The sequence below is a fragment of the Homalodisca vitripennis genome, chromosome 2 (assembly GCF_021130785.1).
Source record: "Homalodisca vitripennis isolate AUS2020 chromosome 2, UT_GWSS_2.1, whole genome shotgun sequence".
NCBI lineage: Eukaryota > Metazoa > Arthropoda > Insecta > Hemiptera > Cicadellidae > Homalodisca > Homalodisca vitripennis.
The window spans coordinates 62,230,356-62,244,004 of record NC_060208.1 but is presented as its reverse complement, the minus strand read 5'-3'; the positions used below and the strand labels follow the sequence as shown (position 1 = coordinate 62,244,004).

The 13,649-nt window shown below is 35.5% G+C and overlaps 1 protein-coding gene across 2 annotated transcripts in view; it reads left to right on the top strand.

Moving 5' to 3' along the window:
* LOC124354049 overlaps nt 1-13,649 on the top strand; it is a 100,008-nt gene that overhangs the window by 69,203 nt on the left and 17,156 nt on the right. The window contains exon 1 of one of the 2 annotated variants that reach the window (XM_046804218.1): nt 11,077-11,269. The exons of the other annotated variant lie outside the window; for it this stretch is intronic. The gene's annotated coding sequence lies outside the window, so the exon portion shown is untranslated. Of the gene's footprint in view, nt 1-11,076; nt 11,270-13,649 lie in introns of those variants that run through there. 2 annotated transcript variants of the gene reach the window in all.

Below are 13,649 nucleotides of genomic sequence, written 5' to 3'. Positions count from 1 at the left end.
AACAAGTTAGAGAGTCATGATGACAATTCTATCATCGTGCACAGTTCCTCCTTACTCTTTTGGACACTTCTTGGATTATAGAAGGTTATCACTTATAAATGTTTCCGATATGAATCATAGATTTGTGTGGTTCATCGATGTAGACTGTTTAAGATATCATTAATGGGGTCTTTTTCGTTTAAGGGCCAGCACCTTACAAACATACCATACCTGACTGACAGTGCATTTTATCGTTTTTTTTGGTGTTATTAGTTCGTAGGGCAGTAGTCCAGGTACTACTTGAAATGAAATGAAATGAAATATGCCTTTATTCAAGAGGCGGAGTTAGGGCTATTTAGCCCTCTCTACCACTCAACCTCAACCTCTACTTCTAGTATAAACTCGTCTTATCTCATCAGTGATAAACGCGCGCCGCTTATCTTTTGCCTGTAATGTAACCTGCGTTAGTTCTGTCTGAGTTTTAGCCTGGTGAGTTGATCTGGGCTTGGACTTTGCAAGCTCGAGTTAATTTTTTTTTTTCTAAAAGAGCAAGCAGCGTAAAGCGCTGCGCAGCGGAACTTGTGTATTAAAAATATGACCACCGGAGCAGGTGGTATACACCCTTACAATCACGTCCACTGATAGAGAGGGATGGTGTAGCTACTAACTCCCATGTTTTACTCAACAGTACAAGTTTAGGGTAGTGGCATATAAATAAAAAAATGTACGCTCAGTTGAGAGCACAAATTATTTTAGTATCTCAAAACAACAGAAGGATTACTCTAAATTAAATGTACATAGGTCCTATTATCCCGATTATAGAAAACAATAACCACCCAAGCCTGAAACTAGCCCAGCATAATTTGCATAATTTTTATATACGTGACGTGGAAGTTCAGCACGGGAAGAACCTTACACGACGATTGAGGGAAGCATGATTTATTACTACTATGTATTAATGTAATATCAATGTTATGCTTTCGCACTATACAATGTTAATTGGAAATAAAAAAATAATTTTTTTCTGGATTTTTAAAGCGAATGAATGTGTTTTTTTCGATAATTAAGGTTAACTTTTTTGAAGAGAGGTTTGGATTCATTTCGTCGTATCTTATATTAAGCGTAGCAGCATGGCATTTCCATTGATTGGTTTGTTAAAACGGAGGAATAGTAAAAAGGATAAGTATAATTCTACTAACCCTTGGACACGGAAAGATGACCGTTCCTGCGCTGTTGAATCGTAGGAGTTAGAGGAAGGCGTTTTGGACTCGGATCCTGTGACACTACGTGGCACGTCCGGATGAGGACAAATCAAGTCTTAAATGACCCACTTGGAGACTAGACTGACGACAGACAGACAGACAGACAGACGGATGGAGTGGTCAAACATCTCGACCCACAGAAGCCCCGGCCGGTAAAAGCTTAGCACTCCTCGGCGACACGTTAGCAAACAACCGTAAATATCCGGATAACAGAGATTAACGTTAAATTTGTAACCGTACGGCTCAATCTTCTTGTATGGTATATAGAGTTGCGAATTTGCATTAGATTCATGTTAATATAATTATATTGGCTAGTAATAATTTGCTGTATTATTTTATAGCTACACTCATTTTGTAGATTGTTTTATCATCTTTCCCACGATACGATAAAACACTTTCAGGTGAATGTCCATATACATATTTGAGATTCCGCAAGATTTTAACAGATTAAATGTTGGTTTTATCAGAGGGTTTAGAAGAAATAAATGTTTTACACATAAAACTGTTTTCATTCTAATTGCGTCAATTTACATAAATAACAGAAAGCACAGAATAAAGTAGAGAAGTCTTACTGGAACCGTAATACTATTCTCAGTGAGGTCCTACAATTTAAAATGCCAATCAATGCCAATTAAAAGATTTAATTTTAGACGACGGAATTCGTGTGTGTGGGGACCAATAATGGACGTGTGAGTTGTAACTTTATTACTCGCTAAGATGAGTGCAAAGACAATACACCACAAGGCGTCTAATAAGAACCGACAACAGATTTCGCTATTGTTTCTCTGGGTCCTTTCAATCTTTGTACTATATTTTGCCGGTGCGTTGGATCACGCTGTCCACTCCAGGACCAAAGCATCGTACTTCCTGGAAGAACGATATCGGACGTTCTTCATATGTTTCCACAATATGTAAGAGCTTAATTAATTATAGACTATTAATTAATTATCTAAAGTTACAATTGCAATACATTCTAAAGCACTTGACACGCGTGTCATAAACACGTGACATAGGTCCAAAGTGAAAACCGTGGAAAACGTGAAACGCAACGAATGCGTTGGCTCAACGTTTTCTTAAGTTGTTTCCTATTATAAGTGGCGTACAAAAATCTCGAAATAGTCTAAATGGCAGTCAATGCAATCTATTTTATATACTCTCAATCATTTAGATATATATCAAATGTAAGTAATATATCCTTAAAAAGAGGCATCTCCCAGGAATGTCTCCGCGTCCAAAAATAAACAAGTGATATCATAAAAAACTTAAACTATTGCAAGGCATAATACTTAGACTATTTTCAATGCACTCGGTTCTCTTACATTTCCGGTCAAAGATTTTAACGAAGTTTGTAGGCTACGTGTAAAAATAATATTTTTTGTGTTCCCCAATTCTTTGTCACAAGTGTGTCAGGTGTCCTTGTTCCTCTTAAAGGTGGCCTCCAATTTCGTATGCCACGGACTCCGTTAAATAGTTTTATACCAGTCATAAATAACATAGAAACGTTTGGGGACGTTCAAGCAGTAATAAAATGTTGACCGACAATCCAATGGCCTTAATGCAAGAAACAGTCGTATTTCACAACATAGTGGCATCCTCTGTCTACTCCTCTCTTACGTGCTTTTGAGTAATTTTACAATCATCCATCTCCAGTTGTAGAATGTATACTGGTGTTACACCTCTTTAGGCGAGCCTTGACGTTCAGGCCAATTAACACCTTGGTTGGCAGGATTGAATGGGTGATATCGAGACACCAGAACATTACAAGGCAGAGGAGTCCACGTGTGGCGTACAGGCTTCACAGAAGTTGCATGCATAATTTCAAGTCAATAGCTCATTCCATTCTCGAGACGTCCTGCAGACAGACGTTCAGCCAAACTCCATGGTCGGACATGCACCATCATAGAACGCATCCTTGTCTATGTGGTAATGCAGATACGTGACAAATGTAAAGTCTGCAGATGAAATCTTTGTCAAGATATTTTGTCACATGATTCAACCACATTTTGTCCATTAATTTTGGATTCATAGCAGCGTTTAAATAATGTCACCAAAAGGTGTTTTATTTCTTGGAGTTGTTAGACTACATGTGTTAGATATGTCATGTTAAAATCATATATAATCGATCTAAGTTATTTTACATATTTATTTATTTTGCTATTTTTTGGTTACACTCGTGGTTACCCAAAAATCCGATGTAAAATTTTCGTCAACGTTCAGCTAAATCCTATGCAATGAGTGCTCCATCGTCTAACTAATTGTTGCCATCAAGAAATGAAGGTCATGCGAAATTTCAAGTTTACAGATCAGTTCGTTTTCAAGATGTCGTGCGGATAGACAGAGAAAAATGAAATTTTTCCTGTCTCTTGAGTTATAAGCTTAGCTAACGCTCAGCCAAATATTTTGAATTAAAATTCAAATGGAGAGATTAAGTATTCAAATGGACAGAAGCAAAATAGACTATAAATATTTAAATCATAAAATTACCCTCCTGAAAGTAATTACGCTGTAAACAAATTTGACAGCGTTTACTCCAAATTGTGTTACGGAGTTATTATTGTAGAAGAAAGCTTCCTTAAGTAGATTATTTGAATGCTCCCTAATAGTAAGGTTTTTATGAATTCAAGCATGCAATACCCATTTTACAATTCTTGGACTATTGGTTGACTTACATCTTTGAATTTCTTTAAAGGATGTATTTTTTATTATGTTAATTACGATTCGTAAATACGAGCTACTTATGAAAAAGTGAATAAAATAAGAAAATCAGAGATTATTATTTTAAAAGTAGTGGTTCGATTATTCAGCGACTAGCATCAATTGAATTTTAAGTCTATATAATGTTCTTCTTTATAACAATGCAGTTATAACGCCTTAACGGTACAGACTCGTTAATAACATTAGAATCATGTCATGCAACATCAGAATGATAATTCATCCCCTAAAATAAGAACAAGTCAGTAACAATATATTATTAAATGTAAGATCATCGACGAATTCCATAAGAAACGTCTGAAGGTCGAACGCCCAATGGAGTCACACCTAACAATGACCTAAGAAGAGCCGACGTGACGTAACCTCTTGCACTCATACTCTGTATTACTACAACCTCTGTATATACCAGTACCGTAAACACAGGAGTGTCTGTAACTGTCCCGCTAAAGCTAAAGGCCAAGGACGTTCCACAATCAGTCTATCAGCCCAAGGCCGCGACGGGCTGGCCTGCAGGTGGCGGCCTGCTGGTTGTTTCGCTTTTGTTCTGGTGCCCGCTCTTATTTTTGTTCGGGCGCCCTTGGCAATGAATATAATTACCCGAGAACAAGGCACGGTCCAGGAATGATGGTTGTTGTGTCGGTTACTCTTTTGTCCTCCTCTAAGAATTCATGTTTTTGGGATTTGAATTGCGCTCGTCACCAAATTCTTCTAAGCTCTGTATTACGTTGTAATCTGTTAATGGACACATGTCTCTTGAAAATGTTTGGTTTATGATATTACATTAACACAGAGGCAAACTGACTTAATGTCTCTTATGATGTGAGATCCATTAAAATGTTTACAGCCACTTGTAGAATGCAGTTGTGTAATTTTTTAAGTACATTTTCTTTTGGCCGAAAGTATATGTTGCCATTGATAGATTTTATTTTTAGATTCTAAAAATTAAGACTTTGGTTTCACTTACAAAATTGAAAAGTATTTACGTTTTACACAATCTTAGCATCTAAATATAGAAGATCTACTTCTACATAGAAAGTACGGTTTTGCTAGTTTAGTTGTAATTGTTCCAACCTGTCCTGACAAAGTTCTCGTTAGTTGTCGACGTTGTGAAAGTGGAATCGAGACTTGTAGGCGACAGAGAGTCGCAGTTATTCGCTACCGCTGGTGATTGTCTGAGTGCCACCTTGATGGTAACAGGTGTTCCAGCATTCCAAGCGCCAATAATTGTAGCCTACCACTTCCACTTGGTCTCTGGTTGGGCACCTCTTGTTTCTATCCTCTGTGCTTGCTTGGTAATGTTTTCTTCATGTCTGTTACTATTTTTATTCTATGTCCATCATATAAAAGAACCTTTATATTGCTCTATGGAAGATGGCATTCCCACTGTGAACCAATCAAAAAGTAGTTTAGGATAGCACTTTGTAAATGTAATTGTAAATTAGTGTCATGGCAAGTTTCAAGAACTTTATCACTCTCTAATTCAGTAGTTCTCGACATTTCATGTTTTGTGCCTCCCTTAGTATACTAAAATTGAGTTATGCGTCCCCTCTGCCATCATCATCTTATATGGTCAATACAGTAGTAAAGTTTCAATTGTAGGTTAGGTATACGTCAGACTAGCACGTTTAAAAATTAAATACTTTATTGGCGCTAGTGAGTTTTTTTTAATAAATCGATGAATACGGTGATAAAAATATTATTTCTACAAAAGATATTTAATCATGTCATTTTTATAGCCTATTAACGTATACAGTTTGTTCTAAAGCTTATGCACACTGAAGGGATCTTAGAAACTGAAAGAGATACAGCTAAGAGTAAATGGAAAAAGTTGTGTGCAATAACAAGACCAACAAATAAATGCGGTTAAGTTAATTATTAGTTTCTTCGTTTACTTTCTACGCTCAAAAAACGATGTCATACACAACTTGACCTACTACAACAACAAACTAGTCTGTCCCACTTTTTATGTTTACGATCCAACAAACTTCAGTACACTAGCCTACTAACGAACCATGCAACCGTCAAGAATCAATCACACAATAAACATACTGACTCGTAAGCATTATGAGAATCGCTTGGAAGCCGTGTTCCTCAACACTTTCCTATTATTTAAATACACTGACACCTCCCTTGAAAATATTCTACGCCTCCCCAGGGAGGCACGCCCCCCAGGTTGAGAACCGCTGCAGTCTAATTAATTTTAAAGAGTATTCGTTTCAATACTGTAGAAAATGATAATTAAATATTGTAGTTAGACCTATGACAAATGGAATGTTAATATATCAACAATGTCATAGACTGGATCAATATTAACATATCAGGCAATATAGATTAATCTTACGAAGCAAATTTAGTTATGAATTTTTTAGTTGCATATATCGTACTAAAGTTTAAAATTTTGCACTAAGAATAATAACAGATGGAGTAGAATAAGTGTTGTTAGAAAACCGTATAGGGCCTACATAGGTTCTGGCGTAAAGTTTATTAATATTGTCTAGGAATTGAAAGCATACTGTATGTTAGTTTGTTAGTTTTGTAGGACAAAATCTTCCCATTTTGGATTTATACCATATCTGGTAGAATTTCTAAACGAACACATTAATTAGTTTACTTCTGCCTTTTAAACACATTACTTATTTAATATTGACTGGCCTCCATAATCACACATTAGAACAAACACTAATCTTTAATTATTTGACCATCAGCTTTGGAACACATATATGTATGAATGCTCCCCTTTGATGTTCCAACAGATGTAATGTATCTCTGAAATGCAAATATAAATGAGACTTATGGCCCTTAATGCTGACTGGCCTCCACAATGACACATTAGATCCAACACTATTCCTCAATTCTTGGACTATCAGCTTTGCAACACATAAATGTAAGAATGCTCCCCTTTGCTGTTCCAACAGATGTAATATATCACTGAAATGCAAGTTTAAATGTGACTTATAGCCTTTAATGCTGACTGGTCTCCACAATCACACATCATTAGATCCAACACTACTCCTCAATTCCTGGACCATCAGCCTTGCAACACATAGACGTAAAAATGCTCTCCTTTGATGTTCCAACAGATGGAATTTATCAGTGAAACCAGCGAGAAATGTGACTTATGGCCTTTAATAATAGGCTGGCTGGTTCCGGCGTAACGCACATAACCTCAAACTTGGCGAGGTGGCGCAATTACCCGTCAATTGAACGCCATTATTGTGCAAGTGGTGCCACTACACCCCCGCCTAATTGTGGCAAAACTGCGACTGTGTCCAATGACGTACTAGAGCGCGACCTGCTGTGACCTCGACTGCAGAACCAGTCTACAAGTTTTGCTGGACTGAAAATTGATGCAAAATAGGTTTGTAGATTAGCTGCCCATAGGACATTCCTTGAAATATGAGAGATGTTGTAAGGCTTACTAAATTTTGTAAACACAATCCACAAACTCCAGTTTTTTTGACTGCCATATTCTATCTATGTACGATCAATATGTTTTAATACCTTTTTTCCTCTAATCCCATTTGCTTTGGTATTTTCTTTTTATATAAGGATAGACAGTTTTGTGTCATTGGCCCAATAAGTTAAAAATATTTATAAAACTGTAAAATTTAAAATTGTTAATTTGTTTGGTTTAATTATGATGTGTACTTACTGTCTAAAATAAAGTATCAAATCAGTTTTTATTGTAAAACTATTTATTCTCATTGAAAAAACGATTATACATAAAATTTAGTTGTAAGCCAACGTTTAAATATAAGAGAATGTACATACTTAACCCAAAATCCGCAACGTGTAAACCACTTATCGCAGGTAATCCATTTGCTTCCTTATACATTCCTAAGGTGCAAATGTCTTGGTTAGCCAACCATGAGAATTTTCTAAGGATAACTCAACAACAGGTAAAACAATATGTGGATATTCTTTTAGTTCAGGCCAATACCCATTTTGACCTAAATGTTGTAGTAAAAGCATTGATATTGACATATTGGATTTAACAAACACTACAAGATCGCTGTATTCCTCACAAGTCAAGGCTGTACAACAGGTGGGCCCAGAACTGAACCTTAATACATACAATTACACGCAGGCTGGGCAGGGCATATCATGTCCTTACTCTTTGACCCTGACATATAAAGTTGAATCTATAATTGCGTCCCGCAGGTTAAAGTAGTCATCTTTTATATATAAAATCATGACTTCACTTTATGCCTAGCTATTATTTTAACGAGTGTTTCTTCTGATGTCTTCAAATGAAAAGATGATTAGTTTGTGAATCTAAACCGGATCTAAGTAACTATTTCGTAATTCAAAAATATATTTGTTTTTTATTTTAATTTGAAAATTGCAACTGCCTAGCTCTTCCTTAATATCTTTAGCCAAATTAATTAATTTACATTTAACGTTACTTACTTTTACTTTTGTGTTTTAACTTTCGTTCAAAGCCAGCTTAGACGTTTATAATAATCATTGCAGCCTTTGTCATAGCTTATTGATTAAAGTCCTGCCTCTGTCCTCGGTTATAACTGCCACCAGAGTTATCCTTTGGGTTTAGATGTTATATATTTCGGTTTACATTATTTCTGAAAAATATTGCGATTGATCCTATTTTTTGTGAATTGAAACATTTTTCAAAAAAGCATTTTCTTTTTTTTTAATAAAAGTCATATAAAAATCTATTGTAACACGTTATAGTTGCGCAATCATACTCCTTCATCAGTTTGGTATTTCAAATCCAACATACATGGTAAATCACAAGAGTATAAACGCCGCGAAACTGCTTTCTTTGTCACTGTGAAGATAAGCTGCAGCTAATTAGACCAATTCCCAAGTTAATTGTCCATCGGATACAGTCATTACGTCATAATTGATAAGGTTTATCGCATTATTCTCTTGGCCACGTTGATGGTTTTAGATGGCACAAATATGTACCTCAACACCCTTACCGTGGCCTATTTTCTGAAACCTTTCTCTGCCAAAAATTTCAGAGAATGGACTAATTATCCAGTCCTACCCTCCCATTGTCTGCATCTTGTTTTCAATTTGAAAAGAAAAGATCATATTACAGGTCTTGAAGCGTAGTTTTCTGTGCAAGAAACGATGGTAAATTTAGTGCTTATAGAAATCATCTTAACAATTGTAATTGTTATTTTGAAATGAATTTTCTCGAATTTGTGATATATTTACATTTTTAAGTTCTTAGCCAGGGGAGCATTGCTTCCAGTCAAATAAGTATGTTCAACTGCAAAACCCCAAAGGTAAACACAGTTATTTTTAGCGAATTGTTTTTATATCATGGTAGAGCCAGCATCTGCTAATAATAAACAATTGTAAAAATTTCATTTCATGAATTCGTATGGTTAAATAATGATAGACTTTTGGCGCATTTTTTGCAGTACTGTGAGCCGTGTTTGTATGTTTTTCACCTTGAGTCTGCTACAAACAGGCTGACCTATTGTTTGAGTGGCAGGTTCTGGTACTGGAAAATTGGATAATCATTAGTGTAGTAATATTAAAATATAGGGTGCTTGGATAATGTGGACCTAAACTTAGAGAAAATATTAAATTGTTTTTATTAAACAAACTTCTTCTGTCATGCCGATAGATATCTTTCTCTTTTCTGTATGTCCATCACAATATCAAGTTAGTGACGTTCGTCAAGTTTGTTTCTATCTACTAAGTTGCTATGAATAACATGGAGTAACTGGGGTGTTTACTGTGTCTAATCATGTATTAGTGGTTATATCTGAGCAGGGTTACAGCTGTCATAAAAACTCTAAACAATGCAAGCTATATAAATTGATCAGTCAATAGAAAACCCGAGTCTTAAATTAATTTAATTTAGGCCAGATTACAAATTCATTTAGACAGATAATCGTAATAACGTACAAAAGGGGTTGTGATCGTGTAATTAAATATACGAGTCTATATGTCTTATAAGCACCACGAGTCGGTACCAGTTACATACCTAGTAGCTTATTGCTTCTGGTTGCAACTCAGGAGTTATCGCGTCGCGCTGGTCATAATATTTGTTGTACAAAACCAATATATATATATATATATATATATATATATATATATATATATATATATATATGTATGTATGTATGTTTTAAATTCCAAAAATTCTGTTTTATGTGCAATTTTATTTAACGTTAAATATAGAAGCAATCTTGTCAGAGGATTTCATTATGTTTCCAAACAGGTCTTTCTGAAACTTAATTTAAAGTGGTTCTCTTACTGACGCTATCTGAGAGAGTTTTAGGCATCAATACATCGAATTCTCCAGCTCTGCAAGATATGCAGCCACCCCTCCAATCAGACTTCCTCAGGGGCTCATTGAGCACGGTTTGAACCCATCTATTACGCTTGTTTGTTTCTGCCGATTATCCTGAGCTTATCAGTTCGTTTTTATCATAGCTTCCAAGTTGCTAATTGGCTTTCTTAGCCTAGAGATGTCGTTGGCCTAAAGGCAAGATATTCGGGGTTTCCGCCTTTCTCTGAGAGTTCCTCTCTTTAATCAACAAAATGTCTGAAACAAATACATTGCTGTGTCTGATAAGGGGGCATAATGATGTCTCCCCCCCCTTCTATTCATATGTATAGGATAGGGGTATAGCAATTTCTTTAATGGCCAGTCGTTTTTATTTATAGAACAAAACGAATTAAAATCTTGTTTGTATTTCCCACAGCACTGATGCTTTTCTTACCCGTAGCGGATTTTAATATGGTGTAACCACTGCTGTGTAAGCCGCCAAACTGCTGCTTGTTTCAATGCAAAGTTTATTCTATTGTGAGTTATCCAAGGAACTGCTTTGTGCCAATCAAGATATACATTCCTTGAATCCGAGCCGAATATTAGACTTACCTTATATTAAGTTTACGGTAAACTGGCTAAACAAACTTGTCATAAGACATGGAGTAAAAATAATAAATATTTAGGTTTATTTATTTTGGTTCTTTTTCCGTACATCGCCATTCCGGTGGCTACTTCCTAGGTATTAAGTGGATGATAGTTATTGCTGCCAATTGTGCCCTTTAACCAAGGATGCCGTTCCTGGTAGTCATTGTCGTAGGGCTGACTGGCGGCTCAGCCAATGGCAGGACAGTATTGCGTGCGCAGCTGACCGGCGCGGAGCTCGCAGTCTCCCGGTCACTGTCACTGGCAGTGTGTGGAGTGTGGAGTCAGCTCAGTTGCTGCAGTACGCTCGTCGCGTAGGCACGGAGCGAATCCCTGTACGTTAGGTGGCTATAGTGCGCGTACTGTGACAGTGCATTGGATATAAATCATCATCGCTAAGCAGATTCAGTATGTAAACGTAAGTACATTTTAAAATATATAATGAAAAAATAGCCATCGTTGTGGGCAAACTGCAATTATATTTCTAGATACGATAGTTCATTTGTTAGCTTTCTCGCTAATAGACTAGCAACTGTAGTTAATTTCAATTGTGTAAAGCAAAAATATTTTTAACAGGTACATAATAAAGGACATGTTCTAAATGAAACTTTATTAAAATGTATGCACGAGCTCTGTACCCAGGAATTATTTTTGGGAGTACCGAATAAATACCGTAGGTATCGGCGGCGAGTACGGTACTAGATAAATTTTAAGCATTTGATATTTATTACAGGATATATTCTGGTATTCTTCCTTCTACCCAGTAGTACAATAGCTTAAATTTATTCATATCGATAATAATAATTATCGATGTGTCATTTAATCTAATAGAAATACAAGACTTTACAGATATACTTTACCAAATCATAAATACATTTTTTACATATTAATAGTACGGATATTTTATTAATACGTGCTTAAGTGAACAAAAGATCATAGAAACACATAAATACATATATCTGAGCCCTCAGTTTGTATAAGGGAAGCACTTCGTTTCTCTCACTTTGGAGACTTATTGGTTCTTGTCAAATGAAAAGTTGCTATTACACTGTTTACACAAAAAGTGTAAATTTATATTCCGTGTATAGTATTATTGTAGAAGTCCGTATCTGTGAGTGCAAAATTGTGTAAAGTACACTGAGGTACAGTTTATGGTCCCTTTAGAAGGGTCATTTATAAATAGCTGGAAGGTGAGGTGGAACTAAACCCCTCTATTTAGCGATTCCACTAATCTCCTCAACCACTGTCGTCTCGCAACAGGATTACAAAAGTACGTCCAAATGTAGCTTCCATACTCAGAAATAGAACATGCGATCTTAACACAATACCGGTGATCGCCAAGCGGAAGGCTTAAGTCAGTTGTGTGCTGGGCACAATGGCACTCTTATTTGTTACTTCCATTGTAGTTTCAAAGTGTGTTAGACTTAGAAATCAATACCAGTTCAAATTAAGTGTTTACAATCCAGTTTAATAAAAATGTAGATAATTAGTAGCCTAAATGTACATGTCGGCCTCGGAAAAGATAAAACTCATAATTCTCACTGAAGAAAATTGTTCAAAGCGTGATCCGATGGTTAGGTCTAGTACTATAATTAACAAGCACTAGCGCAGCACCAGCGAGTTCTGTTGACTGGCCGTAGTTATTAACCTCAGTGAGATATCTAGGTTTGAAATGTTTCTGATTTCAGTTCTTTTAAGAATGATTTTAAAAAGATTACCTAAGTAGTGTTTCCGCATTGAAAACTTATTTGTGGAAAAGAGTGAATGAACAAGTTGTTTGTACAATAGATATGTTTGGTTAGCCTCAATCGCCTATGAAGAAAGGAAAAAAAGGATCAGTTCGCATAAATTCTGAAAAATTACGGTACTGTTGCGTATCGGGTTTAGCATCTTGTAGGAACTGATTCACATTTTCAGGTGTATTATATCATTATTGAGTGTTCAAAATACTAGCTTGAACCACCCAAAGCGTGAAACCACACATTGATTTGCATATCTCAAAACTCCCAAATTGTGTAATACAATGCATGTAGGTTTTATGAGAATTTGATGAAAGGGGTATATGAATATTACGAGAGGACTTTAAATGTCCCTTTTTAAAGAGGAGTTTTCTTGTGCTCCATTTCACCATAGTTTAATTTTAATTTTCTAAAACAATCGTCATTTTGTATTATTACAATTTTGTAGGAAATAAAAGGTTATTTTCATACCTACAAAATCTTAAAATTGTTTAATGATTATTCATTCTAACCTTGCTATCATTTTCGTCTATTAAGGTTAGTTATGTCCGCCATACAGTAATAAACTGAAGTAAAAATAAAAAGTAATGCCAGTTAATAATAAACAATGCATGGTCTATCTTTATTAATGTATATAACACAATCTTTTTGATATTCGTGATCATCGTTTTATCTATAGTTATGGTTGGTATTCCACAATAGTTAATACTTTAGTATACAAACATAAGTAACAAACAAAAAGCGGGTTTTTTATTAATTGTATGTAATATATTATAAAATAGGATTAATTTAATTTTTCAAAGGCGTTCTTTTCTTAAAGTCGTACTCTCCTCAGACATTTTAAAATTATATTATTCGATATTTTAAACACTTTTAATTAAATTATGTTTGACATAGAATTTCAAATGTTCTAAAGTATATTAAATTAAGAGTGATATTTAGTTTTAAATATCAATAGACGCAATACAACGCCCTGGGGAACTCCGCACCTGACCGCCACCATTGATCAGTCAGCCTAGGTTAAGTGAAGGCAACTTACAGCACGGTGGTATTTATACC